At 43.7% G+C, this 8,687-nt stretch overlaps 1 pseudogene; it reads left to right on the top strand.

Moving 5' to 3' along the window:
• The first annotated feature begins 2,483 nt into the window (after positions 1-2,483).
• LOC101598491 lies at positions 2,484-4,274 on the top strand (annotated as a pseudogene).
• The last annotated feature ends 4,413 nt before the right edge of the window (positions 4,275-8,687 follow it).

Below are 8,687 nucleotides of genomic sequence, written 5' to 3'. Positions count from 1 at the left end.
ATGACCTCCTCAACTACAGGCTTTTGATTACGCTTTCAGTACCAGGCATGAATTCTTTCTCATGGAGCAGGCCTCAAGTCCAATCAGATAAGAGCTGATTTCCCCATAACAAACATGCCACCATTACCCTCAAACTTTTTTTAAAAAAATGTTTTTATTTATTTGCAAGCAGAGACAGATAAAGAGAAGAGAGACAGAGAGAATAGGTGTGCCAGGGCCTCCAGCCACTGCAAACAAACTCCAGACGCATACACCACCTTGTGCGTCTGGTTTTATGTGTGCATTGGAGAATCTATCCTTTGCAGACAAGTGTTTTAACCATTTAGCCATCTCTCCAGCCCTATGCCCTCAAACTTTTCATCTTACTGCTTCATCCTCCCTACTGCTAGGATTACAGGTATGCTCCTCCATTCCCAGAAAGCATTTTGTTAAATATATTTACATGAATTGATTGAGTTTTAGGCCATCAAGTAGGGGGGACTGTCCCCAGGACCAGGCTGGGTGTTCACCTCTTTATAGGATCTGACTGGAGGAAGGGCAGCCCTTGCTTAGTCTGCCATGTTCCATAAGCTCTCAGGACCAGCTTTCCTGATAGATTTTACTTTGATAAATTAATCTGGGGGCACTTTCTTTTTTATTTTTTTTTTAATTTTTTATTTATTTATTTGAGAGCGACAGACACAGAGAGAAAGACAGGTAGAGGGAGAGAGAGAGAGAATGGGCACGCCAGGGCTTCCAGCCTCTGCAAATGAATTCCAGACGCGTGCGCCCCCTTGTGCATCTGGCTAACGTGGGACCTGGGGAACCGAGCCTCGAACCGGGGTCCTTAGGCTTCACAGGCAAGCGCTTAACTGCTAAGCCATCTCTCCAGCCCTCGTTTTTACTGTTAGGATTAGGTTATTTATCAGTCTATGCAAGACAGACAGTGTTGCTTGTGAGGCCACCAAGACAGAGTCAACCTCCAACCTCAAAGGAACCAAAAGCTGCTTGTAAAATAGAGTCTTTCAGAACAAAGCAAAGTCTGAAAAATAAAAGCACCATTTTAGGGCTGAAGAGATGGCTTAGCCATTAATTCATTTGCCTGTGAAGCCTAACGGCCTAGGGTCGATTCCCCAGGACCCACGTAAGCCAGATGCACAAGGTGGTGCATGTGTTTGGAGTTTGTTTGCAGTGGCTAGAGGCCCTGGAATATCCATTCTCTCTATCTCTCTCTCTCTCTCTCTTTCCCTCTTTATCTCTCTCTCCTTCAATAAATAAAATTTAAAAAAGAAAAAATCCTTTTTAAAAAAAAGCACTGTTTTATATAATATGGAGTAATTTAGGGCAGAATACAACCTGATCTCAACACATATGAAGTAATTTTTTGGTTTGTTTGATTATTTTTATTTACAATATTTTATTTATTTGAAAGAGAGAGAAAGTGAGAGAATGAGCATGTCAGGCCCTCTAACCACTGCAAACAAACCCCAGATGCATGCGCCACCTTGTGTATCTGGCATTACATGGATATTGGGGAATCGAAATTGGATCCTTAGGTGTAGCAGCCATCTCTCCAGCTCTTGTTGGCGCTTTTATGAGACAAGGCTCTGCTAGGCAGCCTCAAATGTGTGATCCTCCCGATTCAGCCTCGTGAGCACACCCAGACTGAAAGAATTATCCTTTTCTCCTCTCTCTGCGCCTGTGCTGTGGTGCGTGCGTGATGGTGATGTCGTGCCGGAGGGCCCCCGGTGGCTGAAGGAGCGAGGCCAGGGCGCTGAGAAGTCCACCCCAGACTCAGACCTGGGCTTTTAGGGGAGCGGCCTCATGGGGAAGACCCGGTCTGCAGGTGCTTCACACGCCCAGTGGGTAAGGGGCTGGTTCAGTCACTTTAATCCTGATGCCAGGAGACCCCGGTCAGGAATTGGGGGATTCTCTGGGAAGGGAGTGGAAGGACTCCCTAAGGGAGCAGAGATAGGAAGGGCCAGATCCTTCTGACATTTATGACCTATAGTACAGTGTAATGATCTACGTGTTCTCCTACAGGCCCAAGGGAAAGAGAACTAAGCACTAAGCCAAGAGAAAGCAATTCACTGTGGGAGTCTGTCACCCCTCTAAGCTGTCTAGCAATTTCTGTCTCCTGTCGGCATTTTGTCAGGCCCCCCAATGTTCTGAGTTGCTCCTTGAGTTAAATAGTATTTTTTCTAGCAATTGAATGCACTTTTTAATTTCAACTCAATCATGATTTAAAGTATAAAAATGTATAGATTGTTAAAACTTTTTTTTTAAAGCGGGCGTGGAGTTGCACACCTTTAGTCCCAGCACTCGGGAGGCAAAGGTAGGAGGATTGCTGTGAGTTCAAGGCCAGCCTGAGAATGCAGAGTGAGTTCCAGGTCAACCTGGGCTAGAGTGAGACCCTACCTGAGAAACCTAAACAGAGAGGCTCGAGTGGTCCAGTGAGGAGGGGGTGTCCCTGGGAAATGCTACCTCCAGCTGGGCACAGCACCATGATGCAGAATGTGGAGAAGTCCGTCAACTAGGGCCTGGCCCGATGGAAGCTCTTCCCCCACGGCCCGACCACCGGACAGCTCCTGGCGCACCCCTGAGCTGGGTTAGACCACGAGTGAGCCGCGCCCATCGCCACTCCGTGAGTCCTGGGGCTCGATCTCACTCCTCCACCCCGCTGTGTGCCTGGCCGCACTCTCCCTTCCCCATGCGGGCTGCGCTCCTGACTCTGAAGGACGAGCTCTCCAAAATACCCTGACCAGACGCCCAGTCCAGTTCTCACGGTTTACGATAAACCACTGACTGCGTTGGAATATACATTCAGTGGGTCTCACCAAAATTCCCACAAAGGGTAAGTACATTGAAGACTTTCAGAAGTTTCTGAAGCCATATTCCTTAGAGAAACAAGAAAATCACAAACTGTCCTGATGGACCACTGTTTGAACAAAAGGGTCCAGGTCACATTACATGTCAGTTTCCTGTTTTCTTTTCTTTTCTTTTTTATTGACAACTTCCATACTTAACAGCCAATAAACCATACTAACTCCCTCCCCTCCCCCACTTTCCCCTTCACAGATCTACAATCCATCATATCCCCTCCCTCTCTCCATTAGTCTCTCTTTGATTTTGATGTCATCATCTTTTCCTCCTATTATGAGGGTCTTGTGAAGGTAGTGACAGGCACTATAAGGTCGTGGATATCCAGGCCAATTTCTGTCTCAATGATTGTGCTGTAAGGAGTCCTACCCTTCCTTTGGCTCTTACATTCTTTCCACCACCTCTTCCTCAATGGACCCTGAGCCTTGGAAGGTGTGAGAGAGATATTGCAGTGCTGAGCACTCCTCTGTCACTTCTTCTCAGCACTATGGTGCCTTTTGGGTGATCCCAGTGGTCACTGCCGTCTGAAAGAGAAGCTTCTCTAACCAAAAGTGACAGTAGCATTGATATATGGGTATGAACATTAAGAGAAGTGCTTCCTGGGCAGTTTGGTGAGCATAATATCCAAACAAGAGCAGGCATTACACTCCTAAGGTTCATGATTGCACCTACCACAGTCTTTTGACTAGGTTTTTCAGTACCAGGCATGTATTCCCTCCCATAAAGTAGACCTCTAGTCCAATTAGAGAGCTGTTGGTTTCCCCCATAACAAACATGCCACTACTGCACCTGTCAGGTCATTTGGCCTGGCTGGCCAAACGAAGCTTGCAGTGTCTACTGTTTTCACCACTGGTGACTTCTGTCTCCCATAGGGCTGCATGCAGTGCAGCTTTTTTCAGCTGGTCTATGGGGAGAATTCGCAGCTCAGCCCAGTGGGATTCCTCAATGACTTGCAGCCCAGGCAGGAATCTTCAGCAACAGGGTCTTCCCATCTATTCCTGGTGGGAAACCAAAGGCCTAGGCAATGACCTATATCCTGTTTTCTTGCTTTAAGAACGTAGTGGTATGAATGACCCTGATTTTGGCTAGTCCAAAAGACAGCCTGTATTCTTGTGAAAATGAACAGAACAGAATAATCAGATTAAAGCCTGAAGGAAATCCAATGATAGATTGTTCATCAAAGGCTCAAAACATAGCAAAATATCAACCTATCCTAATAATAAAATTATACACCTGAAGTATTTTCCATATTACAGGAAAAAACTGTTTGTCAACACCCCTTAGTTGGTGTTGGAACTAACAGTACAGGGAGGCAAATCACAATTGAGTGCAAAATTGGAGGAACAGCAACCTGGAAAACAAAGGATGATCGTGACAAGTTTTGGGGACGAGTTGTGTTCAAAATGACAGCATGAGCCTACTGTGAGAAGAGTGTCCGCACAGGACAAGTGTCGTGTGGTCTGTCTGCCTTTGCATCAGCTGGACCTGCCATTGTAGGTGAAAGTGGTGTGGTACTTGACACTGGGATGACATCGTCGCGTGCTTCCAGATCAGTGTCCGTGTCCTCTGAAGTAACTGCCTCTTGCTCCTGCTGCCCTGTGAACCGCTGGACAGTTGCCAGATAGGGCCCAGTGACCACGCGATTCCTGACACAAGAATGGGGGCTCTCGTCCTCTTTATGTGCTGTACCTGCCTCCTTCATGTGCTGGTTGTGTAAATAGTTTAGGGATTTAACACTGGTGACTGTCCTATTGTAATGCCAACAAAGTCACAGGGATAAAATGGCACCTTGCCAACATCAAGTGACTCTAGCTGCAAGAATTGTATGTGGAGTTCTAGATGTGAGGAGGAAAACAAGAAAGAAAGGAAAGAAAAGTGGATCTGAAAGTATTACCTTGGATCTTTTTGTAAAATTAATTTTTACATGCTGAGTTAACCCATGGGTCCTTTGGTTAAGAGCACATACTTTTTGTTGTAAAACATGTTTAAAAAAGAAACTAATGGGATTATTTTTAGCGCTGGAACTAAGTCTCTTACATTAGTGTATTTTAGACTAGATGAAATTATTTTTAGATTTGCCAAGGTAGATATGCACCCCATTTTTATGAAATTAAATTCATAAGACTTAAATTGTATAATAGTCTGTGAAATATCTTGTTACTGCTTATATTTAGCAGACTGTACACTCTAATAAAAGATACAAATTGTGAAATACAAAAATTTGACACTTGAAAGAAGAAAGAAAAACCAAAAAAGAAAAAGAAAGGAAGGAAGAAAAAAGAACAACTGATTCCCCACACTGAGTATTCTGGGAACTAGAATGAAAGCTCCGGCATGATGTCCACACAGACATGACATGGGACAGGCGCGCCCGCCGCACTCAGGCTACTCGGCAAGACTTGACTAACGCTCCCACAGCCCTCGCCTTTCGCCCTGAGAAAGAGCCCCAAGTGCAGCCTGCATTTCATGACTTTACAAACCACTCAACTCATAATTGCCTGTAAGATCTTCCTACCACAATAGAAAATAGCCCAGAAAGGTTTTCAAAAGGCTTTGTAACGTACCTCAGGAGAGAAGCTGTATGCGCTTCCATCACGCTATTTCCCATATCACTCAGGAAGTGTAAGATGAACCCAATGGTATTGTCCACCATTGCCATGAGCTGATCTCTACTTCTGCAAGTTGACTTCTTGGAGGAATGCCAAAGCTTTATCTAATGATTCTGTGACCGTCACTTCTCTGCCTTAGTTATAGCCTCTCAAAACAGACAGGCCATTCTGGGGAGTTTGAGGTCTCTTGGGCTTAGGAAAGAAATGTATGTATGTATGTATGTATGTATGTATGTATGTATGTATTTATGTATGCATGCATGCATGTATGAAAGAGAAAGAGGTGGATAGAGAGAGAATGGGCATGCCAGGTCCTCTAGCCACTGTAAACGAACTCCAAACGCATGCACCACTTTGTGCATCTGTCTTTACAGGGGTACTGGGGAATCACACCTGGGTCCTCAGGCTTTGTAAGCAAGTGCCTTTAACCACTGAGCCATCTCTCCAGCCCTTTGGGAAAGGAGCCTAACCATCTAAAATAACATTATCCAATTGTTATACAATGTGACTGTGTGCAACAATAAAACGGGGGGTAACACCAGTCACTCTTCTCTCTAGAGATATTGGGGAAGAAAGCTTCCAAACTTAAAAAAAAAAAAAAGATGGCTTTTGAGCTGAGCTGTGTCTGGACAAGTTGGATAGAATGGCAAAAAGTCATGCCAAATGCAAGAAGCAGTTTGGGCAAAGAAAGGCCTGAGGACCTAAAGCAGCTTGTGGTTGCAGGAAACAGTGGGCTATCTGATAGCTGGAGCCAAGCATGCCAGAGCAAAGGCTGCAGGAAGCGAGCCGAAGAGGCCCATTTGGGATGGAACCAGAGATGATTTATATTGAGTAGGGAACTGTGAAGAACAGAAGGAACATTAAGGGGTCTTTTTTCTTTAACAATGACAAATTACCATTGGCTCTATTTTGAAGGTTAAGGGTAAGTTATGATATTAAGTGCAGTGTGGACTGATGAAATTAAGTGAGTATACATATCAGCGACTTGAAAAATGCAACATTTCTATAGTGAAAACACTAGAAATTTCCTCAGCAAAATTGCAAGCAGGGAGAGTAAAGCTACTAATAGAGTTAAGGGATCAAGAAAGCTGGAGAGATGGTTTACCAGTTAAGGCACTTGCCTGCAAAGCCTAAAGACCCAGGTTCAATTCTCCAATACCTGCATAATCCCAATGTATATGGTGGCACATGTGTCTGGAGTTCATTTGCATTGTCTAGAGGCCCTGTCATGCCCATTCTCTCTCTGTATCTGACTCATTCCCTCTCTCTGTATCTCTATCTCTCTCTCTCAAATAAATAAATAACTTTTTTTAATTTATAAAGAGAAATTTTGAGAAACAGACCTGAAGAGATGGCTCAGCGGTTAACATGTTTGCCAACAAAACCTAACGACGAGGGTTTGACCGTCCAGAACCCATGTAAAGTGGTGCATGCATCTGGAGTTTGTTTGCAAGTGGCAAAAGGCCCAGGAACACCCATTCTCCACCCCCCTCTCTCTTTTTCTCTCTGCCTCTTTCTCTGTCTATCTGTCATTCTCAAATAAATAAATAAAAATAATAAACAAAAAAATTTTTAAAAATAATAATAATAGTGATACCCATTTGTAAAGTGACTTGGCATTTTCCGAAGTGGTATTAAAATTCAGGCCAGATGTGGTGGTGCACACCTTTCATCCCAGCACTCAGGGCAGCAGAGGTAGGAGGATCACCAGGACTTTGAGGGCACCCTGAGACCACATAGTGAATTCCAGCTCAGCCTAGGTTAGAGTGAGACCCTACCTTAATACTTAGTAGCTGAGGCCAGTAAGTTAAAAAGGAGATATAAAGGGAAGAGAAAGGAAGGGGGGAGGGTACTTAATAGGTTGGTATTGTATATATGTAAGTATGATGATTGAGATGGGGAGGGGATATGATGGAGAATGGAATTTCAAAGGGGAAAGTGGGGGGGAGGGTATTACCATGGGATATTTTTTATAATCATGGAAAATGTTAATAAAAATTGTGAAAAGAAAAAAAAAGTCAAGCCCATAATAGATTTCTCTGAGAGAAGACTCTTGTGGGGACATATCTCTATGTGTGCATGTGTCTATCTATCTATCTATCTATCTATCTATCTATCTATCTATCTATCTATCATCTATCTCTAGCATCTATCACATCTATCTATCTAATCTATATATATATCTATCATCTATCATACCTATCTATCTATCTATCTATCTATCTATCTATCTATCTATCTATCATCTAATTTGTTTATTTGTTTTCCAGGTAGGAATGTTCTCGCTCTAGCCCAGGCTGACCTGGAATTCACTATGTAGTCTCAGGGTGGCCTCGAACTCACAGCGATCCTCCCACCTCTGCCTCCCTAATGCTGGGATTAAAGGCATGCACTGTCACACCCAGCCCAGTAATTAATTTTTTTCAAAAATTATTTTTAAAATATTTTATTTACTTATTTATTTATTTTGAGAGAGAAAGAGACAGAAAATGGACACACCAGGGCCTCCAGCCACAGTAAACGAATTACAGATGCATGCGCCCCACTGTGCATCTGGCTTATGTGGGTCCTGGGGAATTGAACCTGGGTCATTTGGCTTTGCAGGCAAGTGCCTTAACCACTAAGCTACATCTCTGGCCTTAAAATTCTTTATTTATTTGCAACCAGAGAGATATAGATAGAAAGAGATAGATAGGTAGGGAGGCAGACAGATACAGAGAATGGGCATGTTGGGGCCTCTAGCCAATGCAAATGAACTCCAGATGCATGTGCCACTTAGTGCATCTGGTTTCACGTGGGAATTGGGTAATCAAACCCAGGTCATCAATCTTTGCTGAGCCATCTCTTTAACCCCAGTAATTACTTTTTAAGACAATTCACCTAGAGATCTTTTCCTTTATATTTTTGGAAAGCTTAACCTGGGCAACTTGGAACATTGCTATTGTGTGAAGAAAAACAGCAGGCAGAAAATGGCAGGTTAGAGAAATCATCTTTCTTACCCATAGGAAGCATGGGACCAACCCACTGTCAGGTTCCTGTTGTTTAAACTCACGGCTTAGTGAAAGGAGTAAATTCTAACTGTTCATGCACCAACCACAAACCAGGAACTTCACCAGCATTCTCTTAGCTGATGAATTATTTTTCATAACTAGGGCGCAAAGCTGGGATACAACAGTGGTACTGAATAGAGACAGTGGCCGAGCTCTGGTCTGGCTCTTA

This window comes from Jaculus jaculus, chromosome 16, assembly GCF_020740685.1.
Source record: "Jaculus jaculus isolate mJacJac1 chromosome 16, mJacJac1.mat.Y.cur, whole genome shotgun sequence".
NCBI lineage: Eukaryota > Metazoa > Chordata > Mammalia > Rodentia > Dipodidae > Jaculus > Jaculus jaculus.
This window is presented reverse-complemented; position numbering and strand designations above follow the sequence as displayed.